This window comes from Pseudorca crassidens, chromosome 16 (genome assembly GCF_039906515.1).
Source record: "Pseudorca crassidens isolate mPseCra1 chromosome 16, mPseCra1.hap1, whole genome shotgun sequence".
In the NCBI taxonomy this organism is placed as follows: domain Eukaryota; kingdom Metazoa; phylum Chordata; class Mammalia; order Artiodactyla; family Delphinidae; genus Pseudorca; species Pseudorca crassidens.
This window is the reverse complement of record NC_090311.1, coordinates 22,817,169-22,833,093: the sequence shown is the minus strand read 5'-3', so window position 1 is coordinate 22,833,093 and position 15,925 is coordinate 22,817,169. Positions and strand designations below refer to the sequence as shown.

General features: G+C 38.2%; 1 long non-coding RNA gene and 1 other non-coding gene across 3 annotated transcripts in view; one reads left to right on the top strand and one right to left on the bottom strand.

Moving 5' to 3' along the window:
- The window catches only part of LOC137208410 (uncharacterized), a 438,623-nt gene that overhangs the window by 180,144 nt on the left and 242,554 nt on the right, over positions 1 to 15,925 (bottom strand). The gene's annotated exons all lie outside the window — the stretch shown is intronic.
- Positions 9,056 to 9,185, top strand: LOC137209555 (small nucleolar RNA SNORA20). Its single transcript, XR_010936099.1, has one exon. It is a non-coding gene; the product is annotated as a small nucleolar RNA SNORA20 (small nucleolar RNA).

Here is a 15,925-nt window from a genome sequence, read left to right as displayed (position 1 = left end):
TTTCATCTTCCAGTCTATTACATTTTTGAAGGTTTTATTTATTTTTTTCCTTCTTCACGCTTCTTTTTTCCAGCTGCCCGTTGTCTCACCAGCCCTTTTGCATTGATCATATGTCATTGTCTTTATTTTCTCCTGTTAAAGGTGAGGGATATTTCTAGGATATTTGCTTTGCTATTTATGTTTTGGAAAAGAAAATACAAGTAGCTTCTCTTTAATCAAATCAAGCTTAACGTAAAATAGGGACCAGGTTCTACGTGCATAGGCAATTGGGGATACGCAGAATGGGATAGATAGAAGGCAGCATGTAAACTTACAGAGACTGGCTTTTATTAGAGCTGTTCAATGAACTGGTAAGCCATTTGTGTGCTAAGAATCCTATGAACTAAAGTAGCCTTTTCCTATTATGCACAAGTGGAGAGAGAATCTATATATTCAATGCTAACTATATAAAATAACCTAAGAGAATCTTCCTCTACAAAGTCCTAGAATAACATACTGGGTGCTGATGGAAAAAAAATCTAGAGCTATTACAAGTCATCCTGCTATTTTAATAAAACAGGAGGAAGGGCTTTTAGCAGGATATTGGTTTGAGAAACCATGTTTGCACATAGAGGCCTGGCTAATTCTACTCCATGACCAATCTCAATTCTATTAGATTCAGATCATTCTCTGTGTTTGATACTGAAACTGAGCTTAGGCTCAGGGTAATGAAGTAAAGGAAGAGATGAACTTCAAGTCTTCCTCCTTGAAACCTGGATAGTATATTCTATGTAAACACTTGCATTGAAGAATGACAAGTAACATCATGCTGGTATTAGAATCAGCAGGTTTTAGTTTGCACAACTTGCAGGAACTGAGGGAGATAAAGGTTTGATAACAGACTGAAGGCATCTCAAAATAGGGAAAGCAGTGATTAGAAATTCTAGTTGGCATATTACTTCCCTGTGCTGTCAGCATGTGAAGTAAAGTAGCTGTGAATTACACCGGTGGTAGTTTAGTGGTTTATACCATTCAAGACTGAATTTCAATGTCATTGGGCTGTGGAGACTTCCCTATATTTGAGGGAAGTCCCTCAATGAAGTCCCTTCATTCCCACAATATCTCCCTCTCACCCCTTCAGGTAAGAGGGGATTGCCTTTTGTTGAAACCTCAGTGCAATAAAAGACCTTCAAAACCAGCCAACATCTTATCTCTCATAAGGTCACTTTATAAAAAACACACCATTTTTCTTTTATAAACACCAATCCTTCCTCGTATAGCTTGAAAACAGGCAAAGGCCTGTAAGTCCTTCAGACTGAGTGGAATTAAAGCTATTGATGGAGATCTCAATTTGCAGGGCATTGGACTGGTCATGGAATCCCTCAATGTTTGCCCATTGAATTAAACTTCCAACATAGAAAATCTAATTCCAGAGGAAATACAACTGCCCCTGTAAGGAGAATTTCTTAATTTTGTAAGAGCTTTTAGTTCATTGGAGCAGATATTTAAAAGCATGCAGCATGAGGCAGGAAATGGGTGGAGAGTTGGTGAAAAGGAGATGGGAAACAGGAAACAGAAGAGAAACATTCACACATTCATCATTTGATATACACACACACCACCTTCCATACACAGCTCATGCATCAGACGCTCCACTGGACACAGAGATAGAGAATGAACAGTCAACAAGATAGGCCCCTGCCCTCATGCATTTTTCATTTTAGTGAGAAGAGATGAACAATAAACAAACAGTAAATAAATAAGACAATGGGCAGATAGTGATAAATGCTGAGAAAGGAATGAGAGTCACTACTGTAGAATGTCTTGGGGGTGGCGGACAAGGGCAGATACTCTAGATGGAATGATCAGACATATCCTCTCTGATGAGGGGACCTTTGAACTGAGACTTGTAGGAAAAGAGGGAACCAGTCTTGAAAACTACCAGAGAAAGAAAGTTCCAGATAGACAAACTTCAAGTACAGGGAACTTAATGATTATTTTTAATCCCTACAAATTGAGAATGTCAAAGTGATACAAGTCCACGTGGATGGAATTAAAGGTTATTGATGGTGATCTCAAATTGAGGGACATTGGACTAGTCATGATATCCCTCAAATCCCTCAATTAAACAACAGAAATGTTTTTCTCACAGTTTTGGATACTGAAAGTCCAAGATCAAGGTGCCAGCAGGTTTGATTTCTAGTGAGACCTCCCTTCCAGGCTTCTCAATGGCCCCCTTCTCAATTTGTCCTCACATGGCCTTTCCTTTATGCGAACAAACTCCGGGTATGGCTTCCGCTTCTTAAAAGGATACTAGTTTTTATCAGATTAGAGCTCTACCCTATGACCTCACTTAACTTTACCTCCTTAAAAGTCTTATCTTCAGATATAGTAACTTTGGGGATTACGGTTTCAACATATTAATTTGGGGTGGGGGAAATACAATTAAGTTCATAACAGAGGAGCTGAGTGATATAGTCTTATACTTATGAAATATCCCTCTGGCTGCCATGTAGAACTTGGATGGGGGAAGGGGTCATAGCAATACAGAGCTAAACACAATCTTCCTTTTCTTGTACTAATACTAATAACTAATTAGTTATAGTTAGTTATGTTAATAACTCCCAAAGACTCACCATTGTTAGAAGCAGGTAAACAAACAAAAAAACTTTTTAGCTGTTCATGTTTGACATGAAGGTCAGCGTTCAATCCAAAGAAAAGAATCTCGGATACACTCAAACAAAACCCACAAAATTCATGTGTCAGTTTAGTTTCCTCCTGTTTTAAGGGTTACAAGGCCATGTTTTTTCCTTCTATAAATTTCAAGAAAGGTACTGTTGGATCATCATCAGCCATATGAACAGTGTAAATGCCTCCAAGACGAGAAAGGTCCTACCTCCCGCACAAGGCAGTGTGCTGTTGTCCTCCTATCGGCCCAGAAGCAATGATTTGTTGCCTGTGCCCTGTTTACCATGGCCCTTTCAGAGCTGGCATGATGGTTTCTAGACATATTGAAACAGGGAATTCCTTTCCCCCACCACGCCCAACTGGAGCAGAATGCAAAAGGAATAGGATAGTAATAACAGCTATAATTGTTGAGCCTTTAATATATGCCAGCTACGTGCTTTAAAACATATCATTGAATCCTGAGACCAAACCTCTGAGGTAGCTATTATTAACCCAATTTTAGAAATGAAGAAAATGAGACTCAGAGGGATGAAACAACTTGTCCAAAGACACAAGATGAGTAAGTACAGAGCTACATTCTGACTCTGAAATATCTCAAAACCCTGGATTCTAAGCCAAGTGCAATGGTACATAACTGCACACCGTTGGGGCTTCACTTCTGAAGTTACCCAACACAGCAAACATCAGCAAAGTTCTCCTCGGCTTGAAATAACCAAGAAACACAGCCACACGTTAAACAAATTGTCTATTCTGATCAAAAATATATAATCTTTTATGTGTGTATATTGCTTTATAGCTTATGAGGTACTTTGACATATACAGACACGTTTGACTCTCAAAACAGTTCTGAGCATGCTGAATATATCTTGTTCTAGTTTACATCTAAGAGATTAGAGGCTCTAGAAGTCTAAGTGACTAGTACATGGTCATAAGGCTGGCAAATATCAGGGTGTGAACAGGACCAGGATCTTCTCTTACTTCTAAGGTCAGTATGTTTTCCACTAATCTCATTGTTCATCCTATAGCTCCTCCTCCCTCCCTTTGAGCCTGCTAAGTTTGGACCACATACAGCTTGTCAAAACTGAGCAGTACAGAAGAGTGAAGGCTATGGACTAAGACAGTATTATTTGAATCCCTCCTTCCCCAATGACCTCTTTTGTAACCTTGGGTCAAATTGACTTTATTATAAAAGTCTCATACATCAGAAAAGTTCTGCCTTCCATAGAAAATGGCTTGTCATTTTTGCTGTATTAGACCAGAAAAAGTCATTTGTTGGCTGTACCCATTTATCTGGCTTCTAGTGATATACTGGAACCAGGAAGTTCAGGCTGTGTAAATGAGAATAACAAAAGCACTTACCTTATAATTGGTTATGTATTGACATGTAAGTATGCACATGGTATATTGAGAATAGGAGGCACGACATGACCCTAATTCTGTTTTTTAAAAAAGGGTGTGTGTGTAATCTCATAGACTGATTACATCTAGGTGCAATAAGAAAATATTGCATTCTTCCCTTCCCCCTTCCCATATGAACCCTGTCTGTGAGGCTGGTTATACCTCTACTTCGTATTAAAATATTGAGCAGTCTCCATATGTTATTCAATCACACTCAGAGAAGATAATATTTTCCTACTGGTAGAAAAACCTCATTTAAGTAATTAAAATGTTCATGTTCATGTGGTAATTCCATGTGGTGATCAAAACTTTGAAATGTATTTAAGTTGATACCTCGCCCTTCTGCAAATGTAACTAGCCCCATGAGGAAGCCTGCACTGGGAAATGCTGGCATAGGCATTATCTTCTCACTTTACAGGAAGCTGCTTTTCTATTCTACCTTCACTTCTAGAAGAAGGAATGAAAGCAAGAGTGTAGGTAGGACAAGCAAAGCTCTTACTGCCCAGTATGAATGCCATTTGCCATTTGTTTTCTCTGAACCAGGTACATATCTAAAGCCAACTCTCCTCTCTGGAATTCTTTGTAGGTTCTACAGAAACACCTACCCCTGAAGATGTCTAGCTCTGTTGACTCATGGGAACATAACTCCACCAGTGGAGTTGTGGCATTTGGTGGCACACCCCCAATTCTTCCAGCTGAGGGTTCCTTGCTCCTCCAGGTGACTCTGTCAGACATTGCCCAGCCTGCTCTCTCCCACACATAGTTCATATCTGGCCAAGAGAAGACTTGTACATTTGTCCTGCCATCTATAAGAATGGGCTTCTCAAATGGGCTTCTCATCAATAAGAGAGGGCTTCTCAAACATAGCCCTCTCCTCTGCTACTCCAGAAATCTTCATAGGAGACACATTTGACTTTCTCCTTAGGAGAAGACTTGAAATGAGAGAGTACCAACCCCTCCAACCTTCAAGCCTTGAACGGAAAGAACTCACAGAGCCAACAATTCTCTCCAAAGAACTCCCTTCTCTAAATTCCAGAATCTTCTCTCTTGACTTCTACAAAGTCTTAGAGGATGGAGATGGGTGGTCAATTGCCAATAACAGCATATCACAGAACATAAACCTAGAGAAAGTGGGAGTGACCCACTGAAATAATCCCTTTGCTTTAAAACAATAAAGATTTATGTTGCTTGTCCATTAATAAGCCCTGTGAAGATAAAGACAGTGACTGTCTTGTTGACTATTTTATCCCCAGAACTTAGAAAATAATCTGACACTAATTAAAGATTCAATAAAAGTGCCTGAACGAATGAATGAATGGGTGGTTGATCTCAATATTTATAGTGGCTAAATGCTTGAGTTCCGGAATCTAACTGACCTATATATGAATCCTGACTTTCCAAATTTATTGGATGTGTGGCCTTGAGCAAACAGATTTAACACTTAGAGGTAATGGCTAACTCAGGGAATGATGGATTCTCTGAAGGATGGTCTCCCAGAGCAGGAGTTGATCCTCTACTGAGCAGTACCATTGGAGAATTAAAAACTATTTCATGGAAACTGGTCACTGCTAGGAGCTTTAGGCAATTTATTATGGTTACAGCTCTGAGGAAGTAAATCATACTAGAGCCACTCAGCCATATAATATTGAGAAAGGAATTGGGCCTCCTACCAAGAATCAGAGGCAGGAGAACCAACCACACAGCTGCAACCAATGCATGGACTCCTGCTCCTAGTTATGCCAGGCGAGGAGCCAGTGCTCTACCAACCCTGAACACTGAGGTGCAAGAACAGGGCTTAGAGGCCATTGATCTACCACATTATAACAAGTCAACCTCATCCTTATCATACAGTTGAAAAACTCCATAACCTGGAACCATGGTTCCTCTCTGTATCTGACATCTGATCCTACCTAGACTCCTATGTGCTGCCCAGAACACAATGGGCAGTAGGTGATCACACATCTCTGTCTGCCTCTGAATGTGTTTCCCAACAAACACTATTCCAAACCCAGAGGGTCAGGTCATATTCAAACCTGTCATGTCATTTACCCTCTTTCTGCTCTTTACTACTTACTGCTTATCAGTAAATTATGTATAGAAATAATATCAATTTTGAGAACCCAAATAAAAAAATAAGATATGAAAAAGGAGAAATCTCAACTGATACCACAGGAATCCAAAAAACATAAGTGAATACTATGAACAATTATATGCCAACAAATTTCACAACCTAGAATAAATAGACAACTTTCTAGAAACATACAGCCCACCAAAATTGAATCAAGCAGAAACAGATAATTTGAACAGACCAATTACTAGAAGTGAAATAGAAACTGTAGTAATAATTTTAAAAAAAACCCTCTACAAACAAAAGTCCAGGCCAGATGGCTTCACAGGAGAATTCTACCAAACATACAAAGAAGAACTTATACCAATTTTTCTCAAACTCTTCCAAAAGACTGAAGAGGAGGAACATTCCCAAAGACATTCTATGAAGCCACCATCACCCTTATACCAAAACCAGACAAAGATGCCACCAAAAAAGAAAATTACAGGCCAATATCTTTCATGAATATAGATGCAAAAGTTCTCAACAAAATATTAGCAAACTGAATCCAACAACACATCAAAAAGATGATACACCATGACCAACTCACAAGGACGTTTCAACATACACAAATCAATGTAGTATACCATACTAACAAAAGAAAAGTCAAAAACCACAAGATCATCTCAATAGATGCAGAAAACACATGTGAAAAAATTCAACATCCATTCATGATAAAAAAACTTACCAAAGTGGGTATAAAGGTACCATATCTCAACATAATAAAAGATATTTATGACAAAACCACAGCCAATATAATACTCAACAGTAAAAAGCTGAAAGCCTTCCTGATAAAATCTGGAACAAGACAAGGATGCCCACTCTCACCACTTTTCTTCCAAATAATATTAGAATTCCTAGCCACAGCAATCAGACAAGAAAAAGAAATAAAATGTATCCGATTTGGAAGGGAAGAGGTAAAACTGTCACTCTATGCAAATGACATGATACTACATATAGAAAACCCTAAGGACTCCACACAAAAACTACTAGATCTAATAAACGAATTCAACAAAGTAGCAGGATACGAGATTAACATTCAGAAATCAGTTGCATTTCTTTACACTAACAATGAAATATCAGAAAGGGAATGTAAAAAAATAATACCTTTTAAAATTGCACCAAAAAATAAATAAAATACCCAGGAATAAACCTGGCCAAGGAGGTGAATGAGTCATATGCTGAGAACTATAAAACATTAATAAAGGAAATTAAAGAGGATTCAAAGAAATGGAAAGATATCCCATGCTCTTGGATTGGAAGAATTAATATTGTTAAAATGGCAATACTACCCAAAGCAATCTACAGATTAATGTGATCCCTATCAAATTACCCATGACATTTTTCACAGAACTAGAATAAATTTATATAGAACCATAAAAGACCCAGAATTGCAAAAGCAAACCTGAGCAACAAAAACAAAGCAGGAGGCATAACCCTCCCAGATTTCAGACAATACTAAAAAGCTAGAGTAATCAAAACAGTATGGTATTGGTACAAATACAGACATACGAATCAATGGAACAGAATAGAGAGACCAGAAATAAATCTGCACACCTACAGTCAATTCATCTTCAACAAAGGAGGCAAGAATATAAAATGGGAAAAAGTCTCTTCAGCAAGTGGTGCTGGAAAAGTTGGACAGCTGAATGTAAATCAGTGAAGTTAGAACACACCCTCACACTATGCACAAAAATAAACTCAAAATGGCTTAAAGACTTAAACATAAGACATGACACCATAAAGCTCCAAGAAGAGATCATAGGCAAAACATCCTCTGACATAAATCATACCAACGTTTTCTTAGGTCAGACTCCCATGGCAATAGAAATAAAAACAAAAGTAAACAAATTGGTCCTAATTAAACTTACAAGCTTTTGCACAACAAAGGAAACCTAAAAAAATGAAAAGACAACCTCTGGAAGGGAAGAAAATATTTTTAAACCATGCGAATGACAAGGGCTTAATGTCCAAAATATACAAACAGCTCATACAACTCAACAACAAAAAAACAAACAACCCAACTGAAAAATGGGCAGAACACCTTAATAGACATTTCTCCAAAGAAGGCATACAGATGGCCAGTAGGCATATGAAAAGACGCTCAACATCACTAATTATTAGAGAAATGCAAATTGAAACTACAATGAGGTACCACCTCACACCAGTCAGAATGGACATCATTAAAAAGTCTACAAATAACAGATGCTGGAGAGGGTGTGGAGAAAAGGGAACCCTCCTACACTGTTGGTGGGAATGTGAATTGATACAGCCACTATGGAGAACAGTACGGAAGTTCCTCAGAAAACTAAAAATAGAATTACCATATGATCCAGCAATCCCACTCCCGGGCATATACCCAGACAAAACTATAATTCAAAAAGATACATGCACACCAGTGTTCACAGCAGCACTATTCACAATAGGCAAAACATGGAAACAACCTAAATGTCCATCAACAGATGAATGGATAAAGAAGATGTGGTACATATATACAATGGAATACTATTCAGCCATAAAAAAGGGCAAAATAATGCCATTTGCAGCAACATGGATGCAACTAGAGATTATCATACTAAGTGAAGTAAGTCAGAAAGAGAAAGACAAATGCCGTATGATATCACTTATATGTCTAATCTAAAATATGGCACAAATGAACCTATCTACAAAACAGAAACAGACTCACAGACATAGAGATCAGACTTGTGGTGGCCAAGGGGGAGGGGTGGAGGGAGAGGGATGGACTGGGAGTTTGGGGTTGGTAGATGCAAACTATTACATTTAGAATGGATAAAAAACAAGGTCCTACTGTATAGCACAGGGAAGTATATCCAATCTCCTGGGATAAACCATAATTGAAAATACTATTTTAAAAAGAATACACTTCCCATTTATTTGCTGCTATAGGCTTTCAATGATATAAGCAGTTATATGCATGGGATAAAATAGTGTTGGGCCATTGTAAATTGAGGTGAAGTAACCAGATCATCTCTTCTCCATGGTCTAGACACTGCTTCCATGTCTAAATGTCCTATGTAAGTAGGCTTTAATAAGGTACTTAGAGTGAATTTCTACATGGACTTATTGACTCATTGATTTAAGAATTTCACTGTTTTTTAAATAGCACTAAGTCTCATAACTCTGCATCAATCATCTTATGTATCTATGTGTAAAACTGAGTCACTTTGCTGTACAGCAGAGATTTGCACACCATTGTAAATCAACTATACTTCAATAAAGAGAAAGAAATGAGTGTAACTTATTAGCAAAAATAATATAGTAATACCTGGAAAATTAGAAGTAAGTAGATTGGTTCAAATTTTTCCTGTAGTCAGTTTCACCGGGAAATTTTTTTAAATGTTTTTGTTTGCTGAATAAAGGCTTATAAAACAACAACAAAAAACACAATTTTATATGGTTGTTTGGATATTAAACCAGACAATGTAGGTGGAGAGTTTAGCATCCTATAATTGACCATGTCTTTATTTAATATTTTGATACTTTTTCAAAATGGGATTTTTCTATTAATTTTGATTTTTAAAATACTGCTTTAAAATATTATCTATCTTGGTGGCTGAGTTTTTTGGTATCTCCTTAAATTTCACTTCTGAAGTGAGTTACACACTTGCCTCACCCTAGTCTCAGTCCTGCCTTACCTGACATATTTAGGACACTAAATAAATATTATGCGTTATTTTTTTTTGGCTGTGGTTACATTATATTACTAGGTTCTCTCTCTCTATTTCTCTATGTTTTGATCCATCTCTCTCTGTTTCTCTTTCCCCTCCTTCATATACACACATGCATACACATACACCCAAAAAGCTACTACTACAGTTGCACAGTTGTTTCTTGAAATAGAGCTTAGTTTCTGGGAAAAAAAAAAAAAGAACATTCATCATACATAGCCTTTTCATTTTTAATTACTCCCTATCACAACACCCAGCACATGTTGGCGTATAAAGGATCCAGGGCTGGAATTGCTGTGTAATGAGGCTTTACCTGTCATTAACATGTGCTGTTGCTATAAGCAACATTTCCATCTAATCTGGTCAGCTATTTCAACAATACTAGGATCGGGCCTCAGGAAACAGGGACAGATTTAGAGCTCTGCATTATCCCCTATAATGCCCAGCATGAGAAAGTAGCCAAGGAAAGCTTTCTCCAACTCTGTTGGCACTCTTGAAGGACACTGACAAGATTACGGGGGATATGCTTTAGGAAAGGAGCTATAAACAACATCCCTCTGCATCGAACAAATGTACTGACAGTTAAGCGAATGGCTGTCTACTTATTATCATGGATTTTCACTAATTTTTCCTACACGTTTTAAAAAATCTTAATAATTAATAGCAATACATTATTCCAGCAGCTATGAGGTTTAACCTTCATTCTCCATGACAATTGCATGCTAATGTTTTCGACATGTGCCATACCTAACTCTTGCCAAGTACAGTCATTACAAAGAAGACAGAGAGGTTGGGAAATGGGAGGAGAAAGCAAGAGGAGAGGGACGGGGAGAAAAAAGAGAGGCATGTGGAGGCAGAAGTAGGTGCTTATAAATAACAGAGCATGTGAAAATCAATTTTGGTCTTACAGAGAACAAATCTAAAATAAATCTGGAAGCATTATAGTCAAGACTGTAACAAAAATTAGATGTGAAAGCCACACCAATTCAGGTGATCATCCCTGGATTTTTCATACTTCCAGCCAACAAAAGGCTGTTCACTGATTAATCACACAATCTGAATCCTGCTTGAGATCTGATATTAAAAAAAAAAAAAGTCTGGGAAGAATTAGGATTAAGGCAAACAAAAGACATGTGGAATCACTTTCAGTAAACGACCTTCTGTAGAGCAAGAATCAGGAACTGTGTATATGCTGGCAAAACACCCTAATCATCTTAATCTAGGTACTGTCTTGAGAGTGGAAGGAGTTTATGAAGTCCCACACTGGATGCTGTAAAGACATCTCTATTATCAGGTTCTATAGAATTGGAGAGTACCAGTGGGAAGAGGCGGGGAGTCTTTCATGAACAATTAAACATTCAAAGGAAATAAAATGAAAATGAGCTGCCAGCAAACCCAGGACAGTCATATTATGGGAACAATAAAATCAACTTGACATAAAATCCTTAGAACTAGTTGCCAGATAAGCAGGGGGAAGAATTAATGCAATTGTTTCAGTTACTGACTTTCTCTAGACTTTGCATATGGGCAGTCTCCCTTAGGACCATTCTCTCCACAGTCTATTCAGAATGGAACTCTCTTGTTCAGGGTACTCTGAGTCTCTCTAAAATGAATGAGATTTCAGATTTCACTGGTGAAGGGAATAGTTCCAGTTTCATCCTAAACACTAGGTCGATTTTAACTTACAGGAGGCGGGCCAAAGGGAAATTTGTTGTGGCTAGAGAGTTATGTTTTCATTTTATATTTGCCATCCATAATTTGTATTTATCTTCCCTGACCACAAAGTGACATACTGTCCTCTATTTACAAGCTAATAACAAACCCATTACAGGCATCCTGTGTTCTAGCAGACTGTTAGTATAAAATAATTGTCTATAGATAGAATAAAATCTTAGATATGCATTTTAACAGAAAATTAATTCTAACAATTTGAGTTTTGGATAGTCTTAACATACACAGCATTTTTAGATTGAATGTTCTAATAAAAGAAACAACTGGCCAAAGTTACGATAGGTTGAGTTTTTTTAATATTGAGAGGTATTACATTTTACAGTAAATTAAGCTTTTATAGAGTCTACATTCTTGGGATATTTTGTTACTAATGCTTATGAAATTTAGAACTTCTCCAAACTTACCAGTAAATAATCTTGAAGGAAATATTCAAGCATACCCCACCTCTTGGTTATTGGTTAACATTTAATAGAAAGAGAACCATTAATGGCTCATTTTTAGGCTTCCAATAAAAAGTATCTAATTAGATAGTCACTGAATCTAGTGCCCAGCTATCAGTAAGACAATTAGGAACCACCTCTGCATTTGTCATTTGAGAAAGAATGAACATTACTTTGTATGTTCATTTTTTTTTGTTTGGTTTTGAGTGAACTCAGAGTCCTATTTAGAAATTTAGTGGAAGATGTAAGTTGATTCTTTTTAATATTTACAAAAAAAGCAGTCAGTGCAGCAACAATACAAACTTCAGGATTAGACACAAAATACTGTGGGTCTGATATCAGGAAGTAATTCCCCAGCCATCTGGAGAGCGAATAATTCTGAGACCTGTTGTAAACTGTACTCCACTGCTTGCAGAGACAAACGCTGACTGTACAACAGTTCTTCTTGATCTGGGTTCACAAACATGTTCTTGGGGATCAAAGGCATCGTTTCCCTTTTAAAAGGTATTCAGAGTCCACTGGCATTTGGATAGCACTGTGATGGAATAATTCCAGAAAGACACAAAAATTAAGACCTGTTATTATTTGTTTTCCTGTATTCTCTGAGATCTTCCAATGAAAGGGAAACTGGATAGTTAAAACAATATCCCCATATTCATTCTTGGAACCATTGGCTCAGATCCCAGAGGGTTTTTTTTTAATCAAAAGAGAGAGCCTGTGTTTTGCTGGAATGGGCTCGAGGGTAGGGAGGAAGGCAACATGCAAGGAGTTTAGAGTATTTTCTTACGTCTATCTAAGAGGCTGTGTCTGAGCTGCCCTGCTCCACAGACCCACCCTCATCAAGGTTATACACAGAGAGCAATGCAGTAACACAGGAAGCAATGTTTATCAGAGCTTACTTACATGTGGAACTGTGTGTCATGGCTTAACTAAAGGAACAAAGTAGCCTGAAACTCTGTAGGACATACTGGAACACTGGGTCTAACGTATCTTAGAAGATGGGGGCTGGGGAGAGAACAAAAAATGAACCAATAGGATTAGACAACAAAGGCCAACCTAGAAAATGAGCCAGGAACCATTTTAAATTTTCTTCCCCCAAATTTCAGGGTCCTTGGTGCTGTCAACCAAGAACTTCAGTCAGACCCTCTGAATGGGAGAAAATATTTGCAAATGTAGCAACTGACAAAGGATTAATCTCCAAAATATACAAGCAGCTCATGCCGCTCAATATCAAATCAACAAACAACCCAATCCAAAAATGGGCAAAAGACCTAAATGGATATTTCTCCAAAGAAGATATACAGATTGTCAACAAACACATGAAAGGATGCTCAACATCACTAATCATTAGAGAAATGCAAATCAAAACTACAATGAGGTACCACCTCACACCAGTCAGAATGGACATCATTAAAAAGTCTACAAATAACAGATGCTGGAGAGGGTGTGGAAAAAAGGGAACCCTCTTGCCCTGTTAGTGGGAATGTAAATTGATACAGCCACTACGGAGAACAGTATGGAGGTTCCTTAAAAAACTACAAATAGAACTACCATATGACTCAGCAATCCCACTACTGGGCATATACCCTGAGAAAACCATAATTCAAAAACAGTCATGTCCACAATGTCCATTGCAGCACTATTTACAATAGCCAGGACATGGAAACAACCTAAGTGTCCAGCAACAGATGAATGGATAAAGAAGATGTGGCACATATATACAATGGAATGTTACTCAGCCATAAAAAGAAATGAAATTGAGTTATTTGTAGTGAGGTGGATGGACCTCGGGTCTGTCGTACAGAGTGAAGTAAGTCAGAAAGAGAAAAACAAATACCGTATGCTAACACATATATATGCAATCTAAAAAAAAAAAAAGGGTTCTGAAGGACCAAGGGGCAGGACAGGAATAAAGACGCAGATGTAGAGAATGGACTTGGGGACACAGGGAGGGGGAAGGGTAAGCTGGAATGAAGTGAGAAAGTGGCATTGACATATATACACTACCAAATGTAAAATAGATAGCTAGTGGGAAGCAGCCGCATAGCACAGGGAGATCAGCTCGGTGCTCTGTGACCACCTAGAGGGGTGGGATAGGGAAGGTGGGAGGGAGACTCAAGAGGGAGGAGATATGGGGATATATGTATATGTAGAGCTGATTCACTTTGTCATACAGCAGAAACTAACACACCATTGTAAAGCAATTATACTCCAATAAAGATGTTAAAAAATTTTTTTTAATTAAACAAAAAGAACTTCAGGCAATTTGAAAGTGATGGGAAATTAATCTTTCCAAAACACAATTCAGAATACATCACTGCTTTGCTCAGAAACCTTTAATGCTGTACCCTCTGTCATTTGGCTATTAGTCTAAAATATTTACTTGGCCTGGCATTCAAAGCCTTGAACAAACTGTTTCAAACTACATTTCCACTCTTATTTTTCATCTCTTTACCTACACTATAAGTTTCAGTCTTACTATTCTTTTTGCAGTCTTCAGTTTTTCACTCTGTTTCTTTATTTATATTGCATTTTTTGCCTATAATATCTAATTCTGCTCTTCCTTGTCATATGTCCTAACCAGACCCAGCCTAAATGCCACCTCTTCCACATAACTCCACAAAAATTCCCCCCAGCAGGAAGTGCCTTCTCCTCCTTTGCTGTTTCTCTTTTCTTTATACATTCAAGGAGAGTCCACATGATGAGAAAGAAACACATAGGCTTTAAAGTGAACTGGGGTGGAGCAGACTTCACAGGGTGCTAAGTGTGTAATCTTTGACATTTTCATCTTGCTTCACTTCAGTTTCCTCATCTCTACAATGGAAACAAGGGGAAATTCCAAACTTACAAAGTTATTGTGAGGACTGAGGGCAGTAACATGGTAGCGTGACAGCCTAGTGCTCTCCCTGCATTCATCCACTTTTCCCTTCCCATGTAAACCCTCCTTCTGGAAGAGAGCCGACAAAGCCTTTCCCCTGTGGAATCAGCTCCTCTCCGTGTTAAATCTCTGTCTCTAGCCCTTGTTCCAAGCCAGGATTCTCCAAAGCCTGGTCCTAAATCAGATCCATGACCCCTCCATTGCCTTCCTCCAAATCTACGTATCATCTTGCATGCCCTGTTTCCCAGGGTTGTGACAAAAATAGAATCACAGATTGTTAGTCAACTGACAGATAAGGAAATTGAGGCCCAGAGAGGAAAAGTAACCTGTCGAAGAACATACAGTAGTACAATCGTAAACCACTGATATTCACTCCTTGAAATCAAAGACCTCGTTTTTCTTATTGAGGACTACATCTTTCAGAGCTGGCACACTGCCTAGTGCATTTCAGGAACTAAACACATGTTTCTAAATAAATGAATGGGGGGAGGAAGGAGTTCAGATGCCTTGGCTTATAATTTGGTATAGTTAATATCGCATTACGCCATTAGACTTCTCAATCGTTTTTCCTGATTGTATTATTTTCTCTGGGCTTCTCTGGAGAGACGAGGGCCGGGGTTGGCACCATTGTTAAGACAGCCTTTCAGCCATGAAGTCTGCTCTCTTGGAGCGCCTCCGCACAATACCAGCGTTCTGACATGCTTACATTTTTATTGGTCATACATCAGTGGGTTTAATTAACTTTTCAAAATGGCATTAAATTCTGCTTCCCCAGGACTGGGTGTACAGGCTGGTGGTCCACCGCAAAATCAATGTCTGTGTCTGGGTATTTTACAAAATATACAGCCCTTAACTTTGTCTTTCAGTGAGTGATGCAAATGACTTCCTTTAGGTCTTTAATCATCTCAGGCTGATAGCACCTCTAAATCTAGCCATTTCTGAAGCTCTCCTAACTAAAGAAGCTGATTAAGCGAAGAATGTTTCCCCACGGGGAAGAGGCAAAATCTTTACATTA